This window comes from Ascaphus truei, unplaced genomic scaffold (genome assembly GCF_040206685.1).
Source record: "Ascaphus truei isolate aAscTru1 unplaced genomic scaffold, aAscTru1.hap1 HAP1_SCAFFOLD_163, whole genome shotgun sequence".
Taxonomy (NCBI): Eukaryota; Metazoa; Chordata; class Amphibia; order Anura; family Ascaphidae; genus Ascaphus; species Ascaphus truei.
The window spans coordinates 600,053-627,273 of NW_027454521.1; positions in this window are offsets into that span (position 1 = coordinate 600,053).

The following is a 27,221-nucleotide window of genomic DNA, read 5'->3' on the forward strand; positions in this document are numbered from 1 at the left end:
GTTTGGCTGGGATTATCCTACATCCTGCAGGGATATAATAACTGGGAAAACGCTATATTTGATACCGCCACGTCGTGGGATGAGCGAGTAAACATTGCATGTCATTTCCCAGAATCCCTTGCTGCAGTGGGAGCACTGTATGCTACTGTACTGTAGGTGATAATGGTTGAAATATATATATATATATATATATATATATATAGATATATATCTATATATATATATATATATATATATATATATATATATATATACATACACATCAACCAGTACAATAATTTAAAAGGGGGGAATTAAAATGGTTGAAGTGGATAATGACAAGTATATACCGATCCAAAAAAACAACTCCTGAGCATGTATGTACTGCTTACATGGATGTACTATTAGCATGTACAGTGTTGTTTGTTACTGCAGTTACCAATTTATTTCCATTTTAAATATTTAATTTCTCTGAAATGGTGCAAGCAAATTGTATGAAAAGTTGCAAACGAATACATGAATGTTTTGTATCCAGAGTCAGGGGGATGAGATGAGATGGGGTCATGTTCATACAGTATTTGAACTGTACATTACTAAAAGAAGGCTTTTTTTCTATGCAGATACAGTATAGTGTTTCAAACACATGCTATACACACGTACACACACATACACATACACACACACACACACACACACACACACGAGGTAATGTAAAGATGTGGGTGAACAGAGCGAAAAAGATTGTACTAGAAACGCTTATTAACATCAAAGGAATGGGCCTAAAGCAAAAGTTTGAACAGCAGCAGCAGCTGCAGTACCCCTGATATCTATGGATGGGACAGATACCCCCTGCAGACGCACGCACGCACGCACGCACGCACGCACACACACAGGGAGGGGTCTGTAGTGTGACAGAGCACACCAGCTTCGCCACCAGGCACTCCTTCTTGAATTAAAATAAAACTATCTCCTTACCTCTTTCTGGATGCCCCCTCTTTACCAACAAGAGGGACAGGACCAGCTCTCCTCAGCTTCCATTTTCCTCTTCCTTTCCTCTCTCCCTTGAAAACTTTCTGCACCTGAGACAGTGGGAGGGAGGGAGATAGAGCATGAAACAGCACCCCAAATCCTGTCCCATTACAAGCAGCACAGGCTTCTGTTCCTCTACTCCTCTGCCTCCAGTCATTTGCATGGGAGGGAGGAGCTGCTTGCTCTCTCTCTCCCTCTTTCTCCCTCTCTCTCCTCTACCTCTCTCCCTCCCTCTCTCTTTTAGAAGCTTTACACCTGCCATCCTGCCTACAGTATGTGATGATATCACAATGTCTCTCTTACATCACAGACAGGCTGACATCATCACACAGGCTGGCGGCCAGCAAGAGACAGAAATGCAGATAGAGACACACTGACAAATACATACACTGTAGGCACAGGCACCATGCGGCTTCTGCACCATAAAAGTTCATTTGAATCAAAAATAATGTCATCTTTTAAGTGAGGCGCTATTGAAATCTTGGGGGTCTAAGTGTCAAGACAATCTTGACATAAAACGGAGGCATCATTTTCAATCATTCAATAATGATGTGGTTTTGGATGACAGTATTCTATGAGATATCATGGGAAAATAATAGGAGACATAATGGAAATACAGTATCGTCCAATTTGTGACCATAATGGGAATATACATAGCGCTTCCTTCACAGGAAATAATACATGTGACATAACGGGAATGTAGTAAGTATGTGGGTTTGGCTGGGATTATCCTACATCCTGCAGGGATATAATAACTGGGAAAACGCTATATTTGATACCGCCACGTCGTGGGATGAGCGAGTAAACATTGCATGTCATTTCCCAGAATCCCTTGCTGCAGTGGGAGCACTGTATGCTACTGTACTGTAGGTGATAATGGTTGAAATATATATATATATATATATATATATAGATATATAGATATATATCTATATATCTATATATATATATATATATATATATATATATATATATATATATATATATATATATATATATATATATATATATATACATACACATCAACCAGTACAATAATTTAAAAGGGGGGAATTAAAATGGTTGAAGTGGATAATGACAAGTATATACCGATCCAAAAAAACAACTCCTGAGCATGTATGTACTGCTTACATGGATGTACTATTAGCATGTACAGTGTTGTTTGTTACTGCAGTTACCAATTTATTTCCATTTTAAATATTTAATTTCTCTGAAATGGTGCAAGCAAATTGTATGAAAAGTTGCAAACGAATACATGAATGTTTTGTATCCAGAGTCAGGGGGATGAGATGAGATGGGGTCATGTTCATACAGTATTTGAACTGTACATTACTAAAAGAAGGCTTTTTTTCTATGCAGATACAGTATAGTGTTTCAAACACATGCTATACACACGTACACACACATACACATACACACACACACACACACACACACACACACGAGGTAATGTAAAGATGTGGGTGAACAGAGCGAAAAAGATTGTACTAGAAACGCTTATTAACATCAAAGGAATGGGCCTAAAGCAAAAGTTTGAACAGCAGCAGCAGCTGCAGTACCCCTGATATCTATGGATGGGACAGATACCCCCTGCAGACGCACGCACGCACACACACACACACAGGGAGGGGTCTGTAGTGTGACAGAGCACACCAGCTTCGCCACCAGGCACTCCTTCTTGAATTAAAATAAAACTATCTCCTTACCTCTTTCTGGATGCCCCCTCTTTACCAACAAGAGGGACAGGACCAGCTCTCCTCAGCTTCCATTTTCCTCTTCCTTTCCTCTCTCCCTTGAAAACTTTCTGCACCTGAGACAGTGGGAGGGAGGGAGATAGAGCATGAAACAGCACCCCAAATCCTGTCCCATTACAAGCAGCACAGGCTTCTGTCCCTCTACTCCTCTGCCTCCAGTCATTTGCATGGGAGGGAGGAGCTGCTTGCTCTCTCTCTCCCTCTTTCTCCCTCTCTCTCCTCTACCTCTCTCCCTCCCTCTCTCTTTTAGAAGCTTTACACCTGCCATCCTGCCTACAGTATGTGATGATATCACAATGTCTCTCTTACATCACAGACAGGCTGACATCATCACACAGGCTGGCGGCCAGCAAGAGACAGAAATGCAGATAGAGACACACTGACAAATACATACACTGTAGGCACAGGCACCATGCGGCTTCTGCACCATAAAAGTTCATTTGAATCAAAAATAATGTCATCTTTTAAGTGAGGCGCTATTGAAATCTTGGGGGTCTAAGTGTCAAGACAATCTTGACATAAAACGGAGGCATCATTTTCAATCATTCAATAATGATGTGGTTTTGGATGACAGTATTCTATGAGATATCATGGGAAAATAATAGGAGACATAATGGAAATACAGTATCGTCCAATTTGTGACCATAATGGGAATATACATAGCGCTTCCTTCACAGGAAATAATACATGTGACATAACGGGAATGTAGTAAGTATGTGGGTTTGGCTGGGATTATCCTACATCCTGCAGGGATATAATAACTGGGAAAACGCTATATTTGATACCGCCACGTCGTGGGATGAGCGAGTAAACATTGCATGTCATTTCCCAGAATCCCTTGCTGCAGTGGGAGCACTGTATGCTACTGTACTGTAGGTGATAATGGTTGAAATATATATATATATATATATATATATAGATATATAGATATATATCTATATATATATATATATATATATATATATATATATATATATATATATATATATATATATATATACATACACATCAACCAGTACAATAATTTAAAAGGGGGGAATTAAAATGGTTGAAGTGGATAATGACAAGTATATACCGATCCAAAAAAACAACTCCTGAGCATGTATGTACTGCTTACATGGATGTACTATTAGCATGTACAGTGTTGTTTGTTACTGCAGTTACCAATTTATTTCCATTTTAAATATTTAATTTCTCTGAAATGGTGCAAGCAAATTGTATGAAAAGTTGCAAACGAATACATGAATGTTTTGTATCCAGAGTCAGGGGGATGAGATGAGATGGGGTCATGTTCATACAGTATTTGAACTGTACATTACTAAAAGAAGGCTTTTTTTCTATGCAGATACAGTATAGTGTTTCAAACACATGCTATACACACGTACACACACATACACATACACACACACACACACACACACACGAGGTAATGTAAAGATGTGGGTGAACAGAGCGAAAAAGATTGTACTAGAAACGCTTATTAACATCAAAGGAATGGGCCTAAAGCAAAAGTTTGAACAGCAGCAGCAGCTGCAGTACCCCTGATATCTATGGATGGGACAGATACCCCCTGCAGACGCACGCACGCACGCACGCACGCACACACACACACACACAGGGAGGGGTCTGTAGTGTGACAGAGCACACCAGCTTCGCCACCAGGCACTCCTTCTTGAATTAAAATAAAACTATCTCCTTACCTCTTTCTGGATGCCCCCTCTTTACCAACAAGAGGGACAGGACCAGCTCTCCTCAGCTTCCATTTTCCTCTTCCTTTCCTCTCTCCCTTGAAAACTTTCTGCACCTGAGACAGTGGGAGGGAGGGAGATAGAGCATGAAACAGCACCCCAAATCCTGTCCCATTACAAGCAGCACAGGCTTCTGTCCCTCTACTCCTCTGCCTCCAGTCATTTGCATGGGAGGGAGGAGCTGCTTGCTCTCTCTCTCCCTCTTTCTCCCTCTCTCTCCTCTACCTCTCTCCCTCCCTCTCTCTTTTAGAAGCTTTACACCTGCCATCCTGCCTACAGTATGTGATGATATCACAATGTCTCTCTTACATCACAGACAGGCTGACATCATCACACAGGCTGGCGGCCAGCAAGAGACAGAAATGCAGATAGAGACACACTGACAAATACATACACTGTAGGCACAGGCACCATGCGGCTTCTGCACCATAAAAGTTCATTTGAATCAAAAATAATGTCATCTTTTAAGTGAGGCGCTATTGAAATCTTGGGGGTCTAAGTGTCAAGACAATCTTGACATAAAACGGAGGCATCATTTTCAATCATTCAATAATGATGTGGTTTTGGATGACAGTATTCTATGAGATATCATGGGAAAATAATAGGAGACATAATGGAAATACAGTATCGTCCAATTTGTGACCATAATGGGAATATACATAGCGCTTCCTTCACAGGAAATAATACATGTGACATAACGGGAATGTAGTAAGTATGTGGGTTTGGCTGGGATTATCCTACATCCTGCAGGGATATAATAACTGGGAAAACGCTATATTTGATACCGCCACGTTGTGGGATGAGCGAGTAAACATTGCATGTCATTTCCCAGAATCCCTTGCTGCAGTGGGAGCACTGTATGCTACTGTACTGTAGGTGATAATGGTTGAAATATATATATATATATATATATATATATAGATATATATCTATATATATATATATATATATATATATATATATATATACATACACATCAACCAGTACAATAATTTAAAAGGGGGGAATTAAAATGGTTGAAGTGGATAATGACAAGTATATACCGATCCAAAAAAACAACTCCTGAGCATGTATGTACTGCTTACATGGATGTACTATTAGCATGTACAGTGTTGTTTGTTACTGCAGTTACCAATTTATTTCCATTTTAAATATTTAATTTCTCTGAAATGGTGCAAGCAAATTGTATGAAAAGTTGCAAACGAATACATGAATGTTTTGTATCCAGAGTCAGGGGGATGAGATGAGATGGGGTCATGTTCATACAGTATTTGAACTGTACATTACTAAAAGAAGGCTTTTTTTCTATGCAGATACAGTATAGTGTTTCAAACACATGCTATACACACGTACACACACATACACATACACACACACACACACACACACACACACACGAGGTAATGTAAAGATGTGGGTGAACAGAGCGAAAAAGATTGTACTAGAAACGCTTATTAACATCAAAGGAATGGGCCTAAAGCAAAAGTTTGAACAGCAGCAGCAGCTGCAGTACCCCTGATATCTATGGATGGGACAGATACCCCCTGCAGACGCACGCACGCACGCACGCACGCACACACACACACAGGGAGGGGTCTGTAGTGTGACAGAGCACACCAGCTTCGCCACCAGGCACTCCTTCTTGAATTAAAATAAAACTATCTCCTTACCTCTTTCTGGATGCCCCCTCTTTACCAACAAGAGGGACAGGACCAGCTCTCCTCAGCTTCCATTTTCCTCTTCCTTTCCTCTCTCCCTTGAAAACTTTCTGCACCTGAGACAGTGGGAGGGAGGGAGATAGAGCATGAAACAGCACCCCAAATCCTGTCCCATTACAAGCAGCACAGGCTTCTGTTCCTCTACTCCTCTGCCTCCAGTCATTTGCATGGGAGGGAGGAGCTGCTTGCTCTCTCTCTCCCTCTTTCTCCCTCTCTCTCCTCTACCTCTCTCCCTCCCTCTCTCTTTTAGAAGCTTTACACCTGCCATCCTGCCTACAGTATGTGATGATATCACAATGTCTCTCTTACATCACAGACAGGCTGACATCATCACACAGGCTGGCGGCCAGCAAGAGACAGAAATGCAGATAGAGACACACTGACAAATACATACACTGTAGGCACAGGCACCATGCGGCTTCTGCACCATAAAAGTTCATTTGAATCAAAAATAATGTCATCTTTTAAGTGAGGCGCTATTGAAATCTTGGGGGTCTAAGTGTCAAGACAATCTTGACATAAAACGGAGGCATCATTTTCAATCATTCAATAATGATGTGGTTTTGGATGACAGTATTCTATGAGATATCATGGGAAAATAATAGGAGACATAATGGAAATACAGTATCGTCCAATTTGTGACCATAATGGGAATATACATAGCGCTTCCTTCACAGGAAATAATACATGTGACATAACGGGAATGTAGTAAGTATGTGGGTTTGGCTGGGATTATCCTACATCCTGCAGGGATATAATAACTGGGAAAACGCTATATTTGATACCGCCACGTCGTGGGATGAGCGAGTAAACATTGCATGTCATTTCCCAGAATCCCTTGCTGCAGTGGGAGCACTGTATGCTACTGTACTGTAGGTGATAATGGTTGAAATATATATATATATATATATATATATATATATATAGATATATAGATATATATCTATATATATATATATATATATATATATATATATATATATATATACATACACATCAACCAGTACAATAATTTAAAAGGGGGGAATTAAAATGGTTGAAGTGGATAATGACAAGTATATACCGATCCAAAAAAACAACTCCTGAGCATGTATGTACTGCTTACATGGATGTACTATTAGCATGTACAGTGTTGTTTGTTACTGCAGTTACCAATTTATTTCCATTTTAAATATTTAATTTCTCTGAAATGGTGCAAGCAAATTGTATGAAAAGTTGCAAACGAATACATGAATGTTTTGTATCCAGAGTCAGGGGGATGAGATGAGATGGGGTCATGTTCATACAGTATTTGAACTGTACATTACTAAAAGAAGGCTTTTTTTCTATGCAGATACAGTATAGTGTTTCAAACACATGCTATACACACGTACACACACATACACATACACACACACACACACACACACACACGAGGTAATGTAAAGATGTGGGTGAACAGAGCGAAAAAGATTGTACTAGAAACGCTTATTAACATCAAAGGAATGGGCCTAAAGCAAAAGTTTGAACAGCAGCAGCAGCTGCAGTACCCCTGATATCTATGGATGGGACAGATACCCCCTGCAGACGCACGCACGCACGCACGCACGCACACACACACACAGGGAGGGGTCTGTAGTGTGACAGAGCACACCAGCTTCGCCACCAGGCACTCCTTCTTGAATTAAAATAAAACTATCTCCTTACCTCTTTCTGGATGCCCCCTCTTTACCAACAAGAGGGACAGGACCAGCTCTCCTCAGCTTCCATTTTCCTCTTCCTTTCCTCTCTCCCTTGAAAACTTTCTGCACCTGAGACAGTGGGAGGGAGGGAGATAGAGCATGAAACAGCACCCCAAATCCTGTCCCATTACAAGCAGCACAGGCTTCTGTTCCTCTACTCCTCTGCCTCCAGTCATTTGCATGGGAGGGAGGAGCTGCTTGCTCTCTCTCTCCCTCTTTCTCCCTCTCTCTCCTCTACCTCTCTCCCTCCCTCTCTCTTTTAGAAGCTTTACACCTGCCATCCTGCCTACAGTATGTGATGATATCACAATGTCTCTCTTACATCACAGACAGGCTGACATCATCACACAGGCTGGCGGCCAGCAAGAGACAGAAATGCAGATAGAGACACACTGACAAATACATACACTGTAGGCACAGGCACCATGCGGCTTCTGCACCATAAAAGTTCATTTGAATCAAAAATAATGTCATCTTTTAAGTGAGGCGCTATTGAAATCTTGGGGGTCTAAGTGTCAAGACAATCTTGACATAAAACGGAGGCATCATTTTCAATCATTCAATAATGATGTGGTTTTGGATGACAGTATTCTATGAGATATCATGGGAAAATAATAGGAGACATAATGGAAATACAGTATCGTCCAATTTGTGACCATAATGGGAATATACATAGCGCTTCCTTCACAGGAAATAATACATGTGACATAACGGGAATGTAGTAAGTATGTGGGTTTGGCTGGGATTATCCTACATCCTGCAGGGATATAATAACTGGGAAAACGCTATATTTGATACCGCCACGTCGTGGGATGAGCGAGTAAACATTGCATGTCATTTCCCAGAATCCCTTGCTGCAGTGGGAGCACTGTATGCTACTGTACTGTAGGTGATAATGGTTGAAATATATATATATATATATATATATATAGATATATAGATATATATCTATATATATATATATATATATATATATATATATATATACATACACATCAACCAGTACAATAATTTAAAAGGGGGGAATTAAAATGGTTGAAGTGGATAATGACAAGTATATACCGATCCAAAAAAACAACTCCTGAGCATGTATGTACTGCTTACATGGATGTACTATTAGCATGTACAGTGTTGTTTGTTACTGCAGTTACCAATTTATTTCCATTTTAAATATTTAATTTCTCTGAAATGGTGCAAGCAAATTGTATGAAAATTTGCAAACGAATACATGAATGTTTTGTATCCAGAGTCAGGGGGATGAGATGAGATGGGGTCATGTTCATACAGTATTTGAACTGTACATTACTAAAAGAAGGCTTTTTTTCTATGCAGATACAGTATAGTGTTTCAAACACATGCTATACACACGTACACACACATACACATACACACACACACACACACACACACACACGAGGTAATGTAAAGATGTGGGTGAACAGAGCGAAAAAGATTGTACTAGAAACGCTTATTAACATCAAAGGAATGGGCCTAAAGCAAAAGTTTGAACAGCAGCAGCAGCTGCAGTACCCCTGATATCTATGGATGGGACAGATACCCCCTGCAGACGCACGCACGCACGCACGCACGCACACACACACACACACAGGGAGGGGTCTGTAGTGTGACAGAGCACACCAGCTTCGCCACCAGGCACTCCTTCTTGAATTAAAATAAAACTATCTCCTTACCTCTTTCTGGATGCCCCCTCTTTACCAACAAGAGGGACAGGACCAGCTCTCCTCAGCTTCCATTTTCCTCTTCCTTTCCTCTCTCCCTTGAAAACTTTCTGCACCTGAGACAGTGGGAGGGAGGGAGATAGAGCATGAAACAGCACCCCAAATCCTGTCCCATTACAAGCAGCACAGGCTTCTGTCCCTCTACTCCTCTGCCTCCAGTCATTTGCATGGGAGGGAGGAGCTGCTTGCTCTCTCTCTCCCTCTTTCTCCCTCTCTCTCCTCTACCTCTCTCCCTCCCTCTCTCTTTTAGAAGCTTTACACCTGCCATCCTGCCTACAGTATGTGATGATATCACAATGTCTCTCTTACATCACAGACAGGCTGACATCATCACACAGGCTGGCGGCCAGCAAGAGACAGAAATGCAGATAGAGACACACTGACAAATACATACACTGTAGGCACAGGCACCATGCGGCTTCTGCACCATAAAAGTTCATTTGAATCAAAAATAATGTCATCTTTTAAGTGAGGCGCTATTGAAATCTTGGGGGTCTAAGTGTCAAGACAATCTTGACATAAAACGGAGGCATCATTTTCAATCATTCAATAATGATGTGGTTTTGGATGACAGTATTCTATGAGATATCATGGGAAAATAATAGGAGACATAATGGAAATACAGTATCGTCCAATTTGTGACCATAATGGGAATATACATAGCGCTTCCTTCACAGGAAATAATACATGTGACATAACGGGAATGTAGTAAGTATGTGGGTTTGGCTGGGATTATCCTACATCCTGCAGGGATATAATAACTGGGAAAACGCTATATTTGATACCGCCACGTTGTGGGATGAGCGAGTAAACATTGCATGTCATTTCCCAGAATCCCTTGCTGCAGTGGGAGCAGTGTATGCAACTGTACTGTAGGTGATAATGGTTGAAATATATATATATATATATATATATATAGATATATAGATATATATCTATATATATATATATATATATATATATATATATATATATATACATACACATCAACCAGTACAATAATTTAAAAGGGGGGAATTAAAATGGTTGAAGTGGATAATGACAAGTATATACCGATCCAAAAAAAAACTCCTGAGCATGTATGTACTGCTTACATGGATGTACTATTAGCATGTACAGTGTTGTTTGTTACTGCAGTTACCAATTTATTTCCATTTTAAATATTTAATTTCTCTGAAATGGTGCAAGCAAATTGTATGAAAAGTTGCAAACGAATACATGAATGTTTTGTATCCAGAGTCAGGGGGATGAGATGAGATGGGGTCATGTTCATACAGTATTTGAACTGTACATTACTAAAAGAAGGCTTTTTTTCTATGCAGATACAGTATAGTGTTTCAAACACATGCTATACACACGTACAAACACATACACATACACACACACACACACACACACACACGAGGTAATGTAAAGATGTGGGTGAACAGAGCGAAAAAGATTGTACTAGAAACGCTTATTAACATCAAAGGAATGGGCCTAAAGCAAAAGTTTGAACAGCAGCAGCAGCTGCAGTACCCCTGATATCTATGGATGGGACAGATACCCCCTGCAGACGCACGCACGCACGCACGCACGCACGCACACACACACACACACAGGGAGGGGTCTGTAGTGTGACAGAGCACACCAGCTTCGCCACCAGGCACTCCTTCTTGAATTAAAATAAAACTATCTCCTTACCTCTTTCTGGATGCCCCCTCTTTACCAACAAGAGGGACAGGACCAGCTCTCCTCAGCTTCCATTTTCCTCTTCCTTTCCTCTCTCCCTTGAAAACTTTCTGCACCTGAGACAGTGGGAGGGAGGGAGATAGAGCATGAAACAGCACCCCAAATCCTGTCCCATTACAAGCAGCACAGGCTTCTGTCCCTCTACTCCTCTGCCTCCAGTCATTTGCATGGGAGGGAGGAGCTGCTTGCTCTCTCTCTCCCTCTTTCTCCCTCTCTCTCCTCTACCTCTCTCCCTCCCTCTCTCTTTTAGAAGCTTTACACCTGCCATCCTGCCTACAGTATGTGATGATATCACAATGTCTCTCTTACATCACAGACAGGCTGACATCATCACACAGGCTGGCGGCCAGCAAGAGACAGAAATGCAGATAGAGACACACTGACAAATACATACACTGTAGGCACAGGCACCATGCGGCTTCTGCACCATAAAAGTTCATTTGAATCAAAAATAATGTCATCTTTTAAGTGAGGCGCTATTGAAATCTTGGGGGTCTAAGTGTCAAGACAATCTTGACATAAAACGGAGGCATCATTTTCAATCATTCAATAATGATGTGGTTTTGGATGACAGTATTCTATGAGATATCATGGGAAAATAATAGGAGACATAATGGAAATACAGTATCGTCCAATTTGTGACCATAATGGGAATATACATAGCGCTTCCTTCACAGGAAATAATACATGTGACATAACGGGAATGTAGTAAGTATGTGGGTTTGGCTGGGATTATCCTACATCCTGCAGGGATATAATAACTGGGAAAACGCGATATTTGATACCGCCACGTCGTGGGATGAGCGAGTAAACATTGCATGTCATTTCCCAAAATCCCTTGCTGCAGTGGGAGCACTGTATGCTACTGTACTGTAGGTGATAATGGTTGAAATATATATATATATATATATATATATAGATATATAGATATATATCTATATATATATATATATATATATATATATATATATATATATATATATATACATACACATCAACCAGTACAATAATTTAAAAGGGGGGAATTAAAATGGTTGAAGTGGATAATGACAAGTATATACCGATCCAAAAAAACAACTCCTGAGCATGTATGTACTGCTTACATGGATGTACTATTAGCATGTACAGTGTTGTTTGTTACTGCAGTTACCAATTTATTTCCATTTTAAATATTTAATTTCTCTGAAATGGTGCAAGCAAATTGTATGAAAAGTTGCAAACGAATACATGAATGTTTTGTATCCAGAGTCAGGGGGATGAGATGAGATGGGGTCATGTTCATACAGTATTTGAACTGTACATTACTAAAAGAAGGCTTTTTTTCTATGCAGATACAGTATAGTGTTTCAAACACATGCTATACACACGTACACACACATACACATACACACACACACACACACACACACACGAGGTAATGTAAAGATGTGGGTGAACAGAGCGAAAAAGATTGTACTAGAAACGCTTATTAACATCAAAGGAATGGGCCTAAAGCAAAAGTTTGAACAGCAGCAGCAGCTGCAGTACCCCTGATATCTATGGATGGGACAGATACCCCCTGCAGACGCACGCACGCACGCACGCACACACACACACAGGGAGGGGTCTGTAGTGTGACAGAGCACACCAGCTTCGCCACCAGGCACTCCTTCTTGAATTAAAATAAAACTATCTCCTTACCTCTTTCTGGATGCCCCCTCTTTACCAACAAGAGGGACAGGACCAGCTCTCCTCAGCTTCCATTTTCCTCTTCCTTTCCTCTCTCCCTTGAAAACTTTCTGCACCTGAGACAGTGGGAGGGAGGGAGATAGAGCATGAAACAGCACCCCAAATCCTGTCCCATTACAAGCAGCACAGGCTTCTGTCCCTCTACTCCTCTGCCTCCAGTCATTTGCATGGGAGGGAGGAGCTGCTTGCTCTCTCTCTCCCTCTTTCTCCCTCTCTCTCCTCTACCTCTCTCCCTCCCTCTCTCTTTTAGAAGCTTTACACCTGCCATCCTGCCTACAGTATGTGATGATATCACAATGTCTCTCTTACATCACAGACAGGCTGACATCATCACACAGGCTGGCGGCCAGCAAGAGACAGAAATGCAGATAGAGACACACTGACAAATACATACACTGTAGGCACAGGCACCATGCGGCTTCTGCACCATAAAAGTTCATTTGAATCAAAAATAATGTCATCTTTTAAGTGAGGCGCTATTGAAATCTTGGGGGTCTAAGTGTCAAGACAATCTTGACATAAAACGGAGGCATCATTTTCAATCATTCAATAATGATGTGGTTTTGGATGACAGTATTCTATGAGATATCATGGGAAAATAATAGGAGACATAATGGAAATACAGTATCGTCCAATTTGTGACCATAATGGGAATATACATAGCGCTTCCTTCACAGGAAATAATACATGTGACATAACGGGAATGTAGTAAGTATGTGGGTTTGGCTGGGATTATCCTACATCCTGCAGGGATATAATAACTGGGAAAACGCTATATTTGATACCGCCACGTTGTGGGATGAGCGAGTAAACATTGCATGTCATTTCCCAGAATCCCTTGCTGCAGTGGGAGCACTGTATGCTACTGTACTGTAGGTGATAATGGTTGAAATATATATATATATATATATATATATAGATATATAGATATATATCTATATATATATATATATATATATATATATATATATATACATACACATCAACCAGTACAATAATTTAAAAGGGGGGAATTAAAATGGTTGAAGTGGATAATGACAAGTATATACCGATCCAAAAAAACAACTCCTGAGCATGTATGTACTGCTTACATGGATGTACTATTAGCATGTACAGTGTTGTTTGTTACTGCAGTTACCAATTTATTTCCATTTTAAATATTTAATTTCTCTGAAATGGTGCAAGCAAATTGTATGAAAAGTTGCAAACGAATACATGAATGTTTTGTATCCAGAGTCAGGGGGATGAGATGAGATGGGGTCATGTTCATACAGTATTTGAACTGTACATTACTAAAAGAAGGCTTTTTTTCTATGCAGATACAGTATAGTGTTTCAAACACATGCTATACACACGTACACACACATACACATACACACACACACACACACACACGAGGTAATGTAAAGATGTGGGTGAACAGAGCGAAAAAGATTGTACTAGAAACGCTTATTAACATCAAAGGAATGGGCCTAAAGCAAAAGTTTGAACAGCAGCAGCAGCTGCAGTACCCCTGATATCTATGGATGGGACAGATACCCCCTGCAGACGCACGCACACACGCACGCACGCACACACACACACACACAGGGAGGGGTCTGTAGTGTGACAGAGCACACCAGCTTCGCCACCAGGCACTCCTTCTTGAATTAAAATAAAACTATCTCCTTACCTCTTTCTGGATGCCCCCTCTTTACCAACAAGAGGGACAGGACCAGCTCTCCTCAGCTTCCATTTTCCTCTTCCTTTCCTCTCTCCCTTGAAAACTTTCTGCACCTGAGACAGTGGGAGGGAGGGAGATAGAGCATGAAACAGCACCCCAAATCCTGTCCCATTACAAGCAGCACAGGCTTCTGTCCCTCTACTCCTCTGCCTCCAGTCATTTGCATGGGAGGGAGGAGCTGCTTGCTCTCTCTCTCCCTCTTTCTCCCTCTCTCTCCTCTACCTCTCTCCCTCCCTCTCTCTTTTAGAAGCTTTACACCTGCCATCCTGCCTACAGTATGTGATGATATCACAATGTCTCTCTTACATCACAGACAGGCTGACATCATCACACAGGCTGGCGGCCAGCAAGAGACAGAAATGCAGATAGAGACACACTGACAAATACATACACTGTAGGCACAGGCACCATGCGGCTTCTGCACCATAAAAGTTCATTTGAATCAAAAATAATGTCATCTTTTAAGTGAGGCGCTATTGAAATCTTGGGGGTCTAAGTGTCAAGACAATCTTGACATAAAACGGAGGCATCATTTTCAATCATTCAATAATGATGTGGTTTTGGATGACAGTATTCTATGAGATATCATGGGAAAATAATAGGAGACATAATGGAAATACAGTATCGTCCAATTTGTGACCATAATGGGAATATACATAGCGCTTCCTTCACAGGAAATAATACATGTGACATAACGGGAATGTAGTAAGTATGTGGGTTTGGCTGGGATTATCCTACATCCTGCAGGGATATAATAACTGGGAAAACGCTATATTTGATACCGCCACGTCGTGGGATGAGCGAGTAAACATTGCATGTCATTTCCCAAAATCCCTTGCTGCAGTGGGAGCACTGTATGCTACTGTACTGTAGGTGATAATGGTTGAAATATATATATATATATATATATATATATATAGATATATAGATATATATCTATATATATATATATATATATATATATATATATATATATATATATATATATACATACACATCAACCAACCAGTACAATAATTTAAAAGGGGGGGGTTAAAATGGTTGAAGTGGATAATGACAAGTATATACCGATCCAAAAAAACAACTCCTGAGCATGTATGTACTGCTTACATGGATGTACTATTAGCATGTACAGTGTTGTTTGTTACTGCAGTTACCAATTTATTTCCATTTTAAATATTTAATTTCTCTGAAATGGTGCAAGCAAATTGTATGAAAAGTTGCAAACGAATACATGAATGTTTTGTATCCAGAGTCAGGGGGATGAGATGAGATGGGGTCATGTTCATACAGTATTTGAACTGTACATTACTAAAAGAAGGCTTTTTTTCTATGCAGATACAGTATAGTGTTTCAAACACATGCTATACACACGTACACACACATACACATACACACACACACACACACACACACGAGGTAATGTAAAGATGTGGGTGAACAGAGCGAAAAAGATTGTACTAGAAACGCTTATTAACATCAAAGGAATGGGCCTAAAGCAAAAGTTTGAACAGCAGCAGCAGCTGCAGTACCCCTGATATCTATGGATGGGACAGATACCCCCTGCAGACGCACGCACGCACGCACGCACACACACACACAGGGAGGGGTCTGTAGTGTGACAGAGCACACCAGCTTCGCCACCAGGCACTCCTTCTTGAATTAAAATAAAACTATCTCCTTACCTCTTTCTGGATGCCCCCTCTTTACCAACAAGAGGGACAGGACCAGCTCTCCTCAGCTTCCATTTTCCTCTTCCTTTCCTCTCTCCCTTGAAAACTTTCTGCACCTGAGACAGTGGGAGGGAGGGAGATAGAGCATGAAACAGCACCCCAAATCCTGTCCCATTACAAGCAGCACAGGCTTCTGTTCCTCTACTCCTCTGCCTCCAGTCATTTGCATGGGAGGGAGGAGCTGCTTGCTCTCTCTCTCCCTCTTTCTCCCTCTCTCTCCTCTACCTCTCTCCCTCCCTCTCTCTTTTAGAAGCTTTACACCTGCCATCCTGCCTACAGTATGTGATGATATCACAATGTCTCTCTTACATCACAGACAGGCTGACATCATCACACAGGCTGGCGGCCAGCAAGAGACAGAAATGCAGATAGAGACACACTGACAAATACATACACTGTAGGCACAGGCACCATGCGGCTTCTGCACCATAAAAGTTCATTTGAATCAAAAATAATGTCATCTTTTAAGTGAGGCGCTATTGAAATCTTGGGGGTCTAAGTGTCAAGACAATCTTGACATAAAACGGAGGCATCATTTTCAATCATTCAATAATGATGTGGTTTTGGATGACAGTATTCTATGAGATATCATGGGAAAATAATAGGAGACATAATGGAAATACAGTATCGTCCAATTTGTGACCATAATGGGAATATACATAGCGCTTCCTTCACAGGAAATAATACATGTGACATAACGGGAATGTAGTAAGTATGTGGGTTTGGCTGGGATTATCCTACATCCTGCAGGGATATAATAACTGGGAAAACGCTATATTTGATACCGCCACGTCGTGGGATGAGCGAGTAAACATTGCATGTCATTTCCCAGAATCCCTTGCTGCAGTGGGAGCACTGTATGCTACTGTACTGTAGGTGATAATGGTTGAAATATATATATATATATATATATATAGATATATAGATATATATCTATATATATATATATATATATATATATATATATATGTATATATATATATATATATATATACATACACATCAACCAGTACAATAATTTAAAAGGGGGGAATTAAAATGGTTGAAGTGGATAATGACAAGTATATACCGATCCAAAAAAACAACTCCTGAGCATGTATGTACTGCTTACATGGATGTACTATTAGCATGTACAGTGTTGTTTGTTACTGCAGTTACCAATTTATTTCCATTTTAAATATTTAATTTCTCTGAAATGGTGCAAGCAAATTGTATGAAAAGTTGCAAACGAATACATGAATGTTTTGTATCCAGAGTCAGGGGGATGAGATGAGATGGGGTCATGTTCATACAGTATTTGAACTGTACATTACTAAAAGAAGGCTTTTTTTCTATGCAGATACAGTATAGTGTTTCAAACACATGCTATACACACGTACACACACATACACATACACACACACACACACACACACACACGAGGTAATGTAAAGATGTGGGTGAACAGAGCGAAAAAGATTGTACTAGAAACGCTTATTAACATCAAAGGAATGGGCCTAAAGCAAAAGTTTGAACAGCAGCAGCAGCTGCAGTACCCCTGATATCTATGGATGGGACAGATACCCCCTGCAGACGCACGCACGCACGCACGCACGCACGCACACACACACACACACAGGGAGGGGTCTGTAGTGTGACAGAGCACACCAGCTTCGCCACCAGGCACTCCTTCTTGAATTAAAATAAAACTATCTCCTTACCTCTTTCTGGATGCCCCCTCTTTACCAACAAGAGGGACAGGACCAGCTCTCCTCAGCTTCCATTTTCCTCTTCCTTTCCTCTCTCCCTTGAAAACTTTCTGCACCTGAGACAGTGGGAGGGAGGGAGATAGAGCATGAAACAGCACCCCAAATCCTGTCCCATTACAAGCAGCACAGGCTTCTGTCCCTCTACTCCTCTGCCTCCAGTCATTTGCATGGGAGGGAGGAGCTGCTTGCTCTCTCTCTCCCTCTTTCTCCCTCTCTCTCCTCTACCTCTCTCCCTCCCTCTCTCTTTTAGAAGCTTTACACCTGCCATCCTGCCTACAGTATGTGATGATATCACAATGTCTCTCTTACATCACAGACAGGCTGACATCATCACACAGGCTGGCGGCCAGCAAGAGACAGAAATGCAGATAGAGACACACTGACAAATACATACACTGTAGGCACAGGCACCATGCGGCTTCTGCACCATAAAAGTTCATTTGAATCAAAAATAATGTCATCTTTTAAGTGAGGCGCTATTGAAATCTTGGGGGTCTAAGTGTCAAGACAATCTTGACATAAAACGGAGGCATCATTTTCAATCATTCAATAATGATGTGGTTTTGGATGACAGTATTCTATGAGATATCATGGGAAAATAATAGGAGACATAATGGAAATACAGTATCGTCCAATTTGTGACCATAATGGGAATATACATAGCGCTTCCTTCACAGGAAATAATACATGTGACATAACGGGAATGTAGTAAGTATGTGGGTTTGGCTGGGATTATCCTACATCCTGCAGGGATATAATAACTGGGAAAACGCTATATTTGATACCGCCACGTTGTGGGATGAGCGAGTAAACATTGCATGTCATTTCCCAGAATCCCTTGCTGCAGTGGGAGCACTGTATGCTACTGTACTGTAGGTGATAATGGTTGAAATATATATATATATATATATATATAGATATATAGATATATATCTATATATATATATATATATATATATATATATATATATATACATACACATCAACCAGTACAATAATTTAAAAGGGGGGAATTAAAATGGTTGAAGTGGATAATGACAAGTATATACCGATCCAAAAAAACAACTCCTGAGCATGTATGTACTGCTTACATGGATGTACTATTAGCATGTACAGTGTTGTTTGTTACTGCAGTTACCAATTTATTTCCATTTTAAATATTTAATTTCTCTGAAATGGTGCAAGCAAATTGTATGAAAAGTTGCAAACGAATACATGAATGTTTTGTATCCAGAGTCAGGGGGATGAGATGAGATGGGGTCATGTTCATACAGTATTTGAACTGTACATTACTAAAAGAAGGCTTTTTTTCTATGCAGATACAGTATAGTGTTTCAAACACATGCTATACACACGTACACACACATACACATACACACACACACACACACACACACGAGGTAATGTAAAGATGTGGGTGAACAGAGCGAAAAAGATTGTACTAGAAACGCTTATTAACATCAAAGGAATGGGCCTAAAGCAAAAGTTTGAACAGCAGCAGCAGCTGCAGTACCCCTGATATCTATGGATGGGACAGATACCCCCTGCAGACGCACGCACGCACGCACGCACGCACACACACACACAGGGAGGGGTCTGTAGTGTGACAGAGCACACCAGCTTCGCCACCAGGCACTCCTTCTTGAATTAAAATAAAACTATCTCCTTACCTCTTTCTGGATGCCCCCTCTTTACCAACAAGAGGGACAGGACCAGCTCTCCTCAGCTTCCATTTTCCTCTTCCTTTCCTCTCTCCCTTGAAAACTTTCTGCACCTGAGACAGTGGGAGGGAGGGAGATAGAGCATGAAACAGCACCCCAAATCCTGTCCCATTACAAGCAGCACAGGCTTCTGTCCCTCTACTCCTCTGCCTCCAGTCATTTGCATGGGAGGGAGGAGCTGCTTGCTCTCTCTCTCCCTCTTTCTCCCTCTCTCTCCTCTACCTCTCTCCCTCCCTCTCTCTTTTAGAAGCTTTACACCTGCCATCCTGCCTACAGTATGTGATGATATCACAATGTCTCTCTTACATCACAGACAGGCTGACATCATCACACAGGCTGGCGGCCAGCAAGAGACAGAAATGCAGATAGAGACACACTACAAATACATACACTGTAGGCACAGGCACCATGCGGCTTCTGCACCATAAAAGTTCATTTGAATCAAAAATAATGTCATCTTTTAAGTGAGGCGCTATTGAAATCTTGGGGGTCTAAGTGTCAAGACAATCTTGACATAAAACGGAGGCATCATTTTCAATCATTCAATAATGATGTGGTTTTGGATGACAGTATTCTATGAGATATCATGGGAAAATAATAGGAGACATAATGGAAATACAGTATCGTCCAATTTGTGACCATAATGGGAATATACATAGCGCTTCCTTCACAGGAAATAATACATGTGACATAACGGGAATGTAGTAAGTATGTGGGTTTGGCTGGGATTATCCTACATCCTGCAGGGATATAATAACTGGGAAAACGCTATATTTGATACCGCCACGTCGTGGGATGAGCGAGTAAACATTGCATGTCATTTCCCAGAATCCCTTGCTGCAGTGGGAGCACTGTATGCTACTGTACTGTAGGTGATAATGGTTGAAATATATATATATATATATATATATATATAGATATATAGATATATATCTATATATATATATATATATATATATATATATGTATATATATATATATATATATATATACATACACATCAACCAGTACAATAATTTAAAAGGGGGGAATTAAAATGGTTGAAGTGGATAATGACAAGTATATACCGATCCAAAAAAACAACTCCTGAGCATGTATGTACTGCTTACATGGATGTACTATTAGCATGTACAGTGTTGTTTGTTACTGCAGTTACCAATTTATTTCCATTTTAAATATTTAATTTCTCTGAAATGGTGCAAGCAAATTGTATGAAAAGTTGCAAACGAATACATGAATGTTTTGTATCCAGAGTCAGGGGGATGAGATGAGATGGGGTCATGTTCATACAGTATTTGAACTGTACATTACTAAAAGAAGGCTTTTTTTCTATGCAGATACAGTTTAGTGTTTCAAACACATGCTATACACACGTACACACACATACACATACACACACACACACACACACACACACGAGGTAATGTAAAGATGTGGGTGAACAGAGCGAAAAAGATTGTACTAGAAACGCTTATTAACATCAAAGGAATGGGCCTAAAGCAAAAGTTTGAACAGCAGCAGCAGCTGCAGTACCCCTGATATCTATGGATGGGACAGATACCCCCTGCAGACGCACGCACGCACGCACGCACGCACACACACACACACACAGGGAGGGGTCTGTAGTGTGACAGAGCACACCAGCTTCGCCACCAGGCACTCCTTCTTGAATTAAAATAAAACTATCTCCTTACCTCTTTCTGGATGCCCCCTCTTTACCAACAAGAGGGACAGGACCAGCTCTCCTCAGCTTCCATTTTCCTCTTCCTTTCCTCTCTCCCTTGAAAACTTTCTGCACCTGAGACAGTGGGAGGGAGGGAGATAGAGCATGAAACAGCACCCCAAATCCTGTCCCATTACAAGCAGCACAGGCTTCTGTCCCTCTACTCCTCTGCCTCCAGTCATTTGCATGGGAGGGAGGAGCTGCTTGCTCTCTCTCTCCCTCTTTCTCCCTCTCTCTCCTCTACCTCTCTCCCTCCCTCTCTCTTTTAGAAGCTTTACACCTGCCATCCTGCCTACAGTATGTGATGATATCACAATGTCTCTCTTACATCACAGACAGGCTGACATCATCACACAGGCTGGCGGCCAGCAAGAGACAGAAATGCAGATAGAGACACACTGACAAATACATACACTGTAGGCACAGGCACCATGCGGCTTCTGCACCATAAAAGTTCATTTGAATCAAAAATAATGTCATCTTTTAAGTGAGGCGCTATTGAAATCTTGGGGGTCTAAGTGTCAAGACAATCTTGACATAAAACGGAGGCATCATTTTCAATCATTCAATAATGATGTGGTTTTGGATGACAGTATTCTATGAGATATCATGGGAAAATAATAGGAGACATAATGGAAATACAGTATCGTCCAATTTGTGACCATAATGGGAATATACATAGCGCTTCCTTCACAGGAAATAATACATGTGACATAACGGGAATGTAGTAAGTATGTGGGTTTGGCTGGGATTATCCTACATCCTGCAGGGATATAATAACTGGGAAAACGCTATATTTGATACCGCCACGTTGTGGGATGAGCGAGTAAACATTGCATGTCATTTCCCAGAATCCCTTGCTGCAGTGGGAGCACTGTATGCTACTGTACTGTAGGTGATAATGGTTGAAATATATATATATATATATATATATAGATATATAGATATATATCTATATATATATATATATATATATATATATATATATATATACATACACATCAACCAGTACAATAATTTAAAAGGGGGGAATTAAAATGGTTGAAGTGGATAATGACAAGTATATACCGATCCAAAAAAACAACTCCTGAGCATGTATGTACTGCTTACATGGATGTACTATTAGCATGTACAGTGTTGTTTGTTACTGCAGTTACCAATTTATTTCCATTTTAAATATTTAATTTCTCTGAAATGGTGCAAGCAAATTGTATGAAAAGTTGCAAACGAATACATGAATGTTTTGTATCCAGAGTCAGGGGGATGAGATGAGATGGGGTCATGTTCATACAGTATTTGAACTGTACATTACTAAAAGAAGGCTTTTTTTCTATGCAGATACAGTATAGTGTTTCAAACACATGCTATACACACGTACACACACATACACATACACACACACACACACACACACACACACACGAGGTAATGTAAAGATGTGGGTGAACAGAGCGAAAAAGATTGTACTAGAAACGCTTATTAACATCAAAGGAATGGGCCTAAAGCAAAAGTTTGAACAGCAGCAGCAGCTGCAGTACCCCTGATATCTATGGATGGGACAGATACCCCCTGCAGACGCACGCACGCACGCACGCACGCACACACACACACAGGGAGGGGTCTGTAGTGTGACAGAGCACACCAGCTTCGCCACCAGGCACTCCTTCTTGAATTAAAATAAAACTATCTCCTTACCTCTTTCTGGATGCCCCCTCTTTACCAACAAGAGGGACAGGACCAGCTCTCCTCAGCTTCCATTTTCCTCTTCCTTTCCTCTCTCCCTTGAAAACTTTCTGCACCTGAGACAGTGGGAGGGAGGGAGATAGAGCATGAAACAGCACCCCAAATCCTGTCCCATTACAAGCAGCACAGGCTTCTGTTCCTCTACTCCTCTGCCTCCAGTCATTTGCATGGGAGGGAGGAGCTGCTTGCTCTCTCTCTCCCTCTTTCTCCCTCTCTCTCCTCTACCTCTCTCCCTCCCTCTCTCTTTTAGAAGCTTTACACCTGCCATCCTGCCTACAGTATGTGATGATATCACAATGTCTCTCTTACATCACAGACAGGCTGACATCATCACACAGGCTGGCGGCCAGCAAGAGACAGAAATGCAGATAGAGACACACTGACAAATACATACACTGTAGGCACAGGCACCATGCGGCTTCTGCACCATAAAAGTTCATTTGAATCAAAAATAATGTCATCTTTTAAGTGAGGCGCTATTGAAATCTTGGGGGTCTAAGTGTCAAGACAATCTTGACATAAAACGGAGGCATCATTTTCAATCATTCAATAATGATGTGGTTTTGGATGACAGTATTCTATGAGATATCATGGGAAAATAATAGGAGACATAATGGAAATACAGTATCGTCCAATTTGTGACCATAATGGGAATATACATAGCGCTTCCTTCACAGGAAATAATACATGTGACATAACGGGAATGTAGTAAGTATGTGGGTTTGGCTGGGATTATCCTACATCCTGCAGGGATATAATAACTGGGAAAACGCTATATTTGATACCGCCACGTCGTGGGATGAGCGAGTAAACATTGCATGTCATTTCCCAGAATCCCTTGCTGCAGTGGGAGCACTGTATGCTACTGTACTGTAGGTGATAATGGTTGAAATATATATATATATATATATATATATAGATATATAGAATATATCTATATATATATATATATATATATATATATATATATATATATATATATATATATATATATATATATATATATATATATACATACACATCAACCAGTACAATAATTTAAAAGGGGGGAATTAAAATGGTTGAAGTGGATAATGACAAGTATATACCGATCCAAAAAAACAACTCCTGAGCATGTATGTACTGCTTACATGGATGTACTATTAGCATGTACAGTGTTGTTTGTTACTGCAGTTACCAATTTATTTCCATTTTAAATATTTAATTTCTCTGAAATGGTGCAAGCAAATTGTATGAAAAGTTGCAAACGAATACATGAATGTTTTGTATCCAGAGTCAGGGGGATGAGATGAGATGGGGTCATGTTCATACAGTATTTGAACTGTACATTACTAAAAGAAGGCTTTTTTTCTATGCAGATACAGTATAGTGTTTCAAACACATGCTATACACACGTACACACACATACACATACACACACACACACACACACACACACACACACGAGGTAATGGAAAGATGTGGGTGAACAGAGCGAAAAAGATTGTACTAGAAACGCTTATTAACATCAAAGGAATGGGCCTAAAGCAAAAGTTTGAACAGCAGCAGCAGCTGCAGTACCCCTGATATCTATGGATGGGACAGATACCCCCTGCAGACGCACGCACGCACGCACGCACACACACACACACACAGGGAGGGGTCTGTAGTGTGACAGAGCACACCAGCTTCGCCACCAGGCACTCCTTCTTGAATTAAAATAAAACTATCTCCTTACCTCTTTCTGGATGCCCCCTCTTTACCAACAAGAGGGACAGGACCAGCTCTCCTCAGCTTCCATTTTCCTCTTCCTTTCCTCTCTCCCTTGAAAACTTTCTGCACCTGAGACAGTGGGAGGGAGGGAGATAGAGCATGAAACAGCACCCCAAATCCTGTCCCATTACAAGCAGCACAGGCTTCTGTCCCTCTACTCCTCTGCCTCCAGTCATTTGCATGGGAGGGAGGAGCTGCTTGCTCTCTCTCTCCCTCTTTCTCCCTCTCTCTCCTCTACCTCTCTCCCTCCCTCTCTCTTTTAGAAGCTTTACACCTGCCATCCTGCCTACAGTATGTGATGATATCACAATGTCTCTCTTACATCACAGACAGGCTGACATCATCACACAGGCTGGCGGCCAGCAAGAGACAGAAATGCAGATAGAGACACACTGACAAATACATACACTGTAGGCACAGGCACCATGCGGCTTCTGCACCATAAAAGTTCATTTGAATCAAAAATAATGTCATCTTTTAAGTGAGGCGCTATTGAAATCTTGGGGGTCTAAGTGTCAAGACAATCTTGACATAAAACGGAGGCATCATTTTCAATCATTCAATAATGATGTGGTTTTGGATGACAGTATTCTATGAGATATCATGGGAAAATAATAGGAGACATAATGGAAATACAGTATCGTCCAATTTGTGACCATAATGGGAATATACATAGCGCTTCCTTCACAGGAAATAATACATGTGACATAACGGGAATGTAGTAAGTATGTGGGTTTGGCTGGGATTATCCTACATCCTGCAGGGATATAATAACTGGGAAAACGCTATATTTGATACCGCCACGTTGTGGGATGAGCGAGTAAACATTGCATGTCATTTCCCAGAATCCCTTGCTGCAGTGGGAGCACTGTATGCTACTGTACTGTAGGTGATAATGGTTGAAATATATATATATAGATATATAGAATATATCTATATATATATATATATCTATATATATATATATATATATATATATATATATATATATATACATACACATCAACCAGTACAATAATTTAAAAGGGGGGAATTAAAATGGTTGAAGTGGATAATGACAAGTATATACCGATCCAAAAAAACAACTCCTGAGCATGTATGTACTGCTTACATGGATGTACTATTAGCATGTACAGTGTTGTTTGTTACTGCAGTTACCAATTTATTTCCATTTTAAATATTTAATTTCTCTGAAATGGTGCAAGCAAATTGTATGAAAAGTTGCAAACGAATACATGAATGTTTTGTATCCAGAGTCAGGGGGATGAGATGAGATGGGGTCATGTTCATACAGTATTTGAACTGTACATTACTAAAAGAAGGCTTTTTTTCTATGCAGATACAGTATAGTGTTTCAAACACATGCTATACACACGTACACACACATACACATACACACACACACACACACACACACACGAGGTAATGTAAAGATGTGGGTGAACAGAGCGAAAAAGATTGTACTAGAAACGCTTATTAACATCAAAGGAATGGGCCTAAAGCAAAAGTTTGAACAGCAGCAGCAGCTGCAGTACCCCTGATATCTATGGATGGGACAGATACCCCCTGCAGACGCACGCACGCACGCACGCACACACACACACACACAGGGAGGGGTCTGTAGTGTGACAGAGCACACCAGCTTCGCCACCAGGCACTCCTTCTTGAATTAAAATAAAACTATCTCCTTACCTCTTTCTGGATGCCCCCTCTTTACCAACAAGAGGGACAGGACCAGCTCTCCTCAGCTTCCATTTTCCTCTTCCTTTCCTCTCTCCCTTGAAAACTTTCTGCACCTGAGACAGTGGGAGGGAAAGAGATAGAGCATGAAACAGCACCCCAAATCCTGTCCCATTACAAGCAGCACAGGCTTCTGTCCCTCTACTCCTCTGCCTCCAGTCATTTGCATGGGAGGGAGGAGCTGCTTGCTC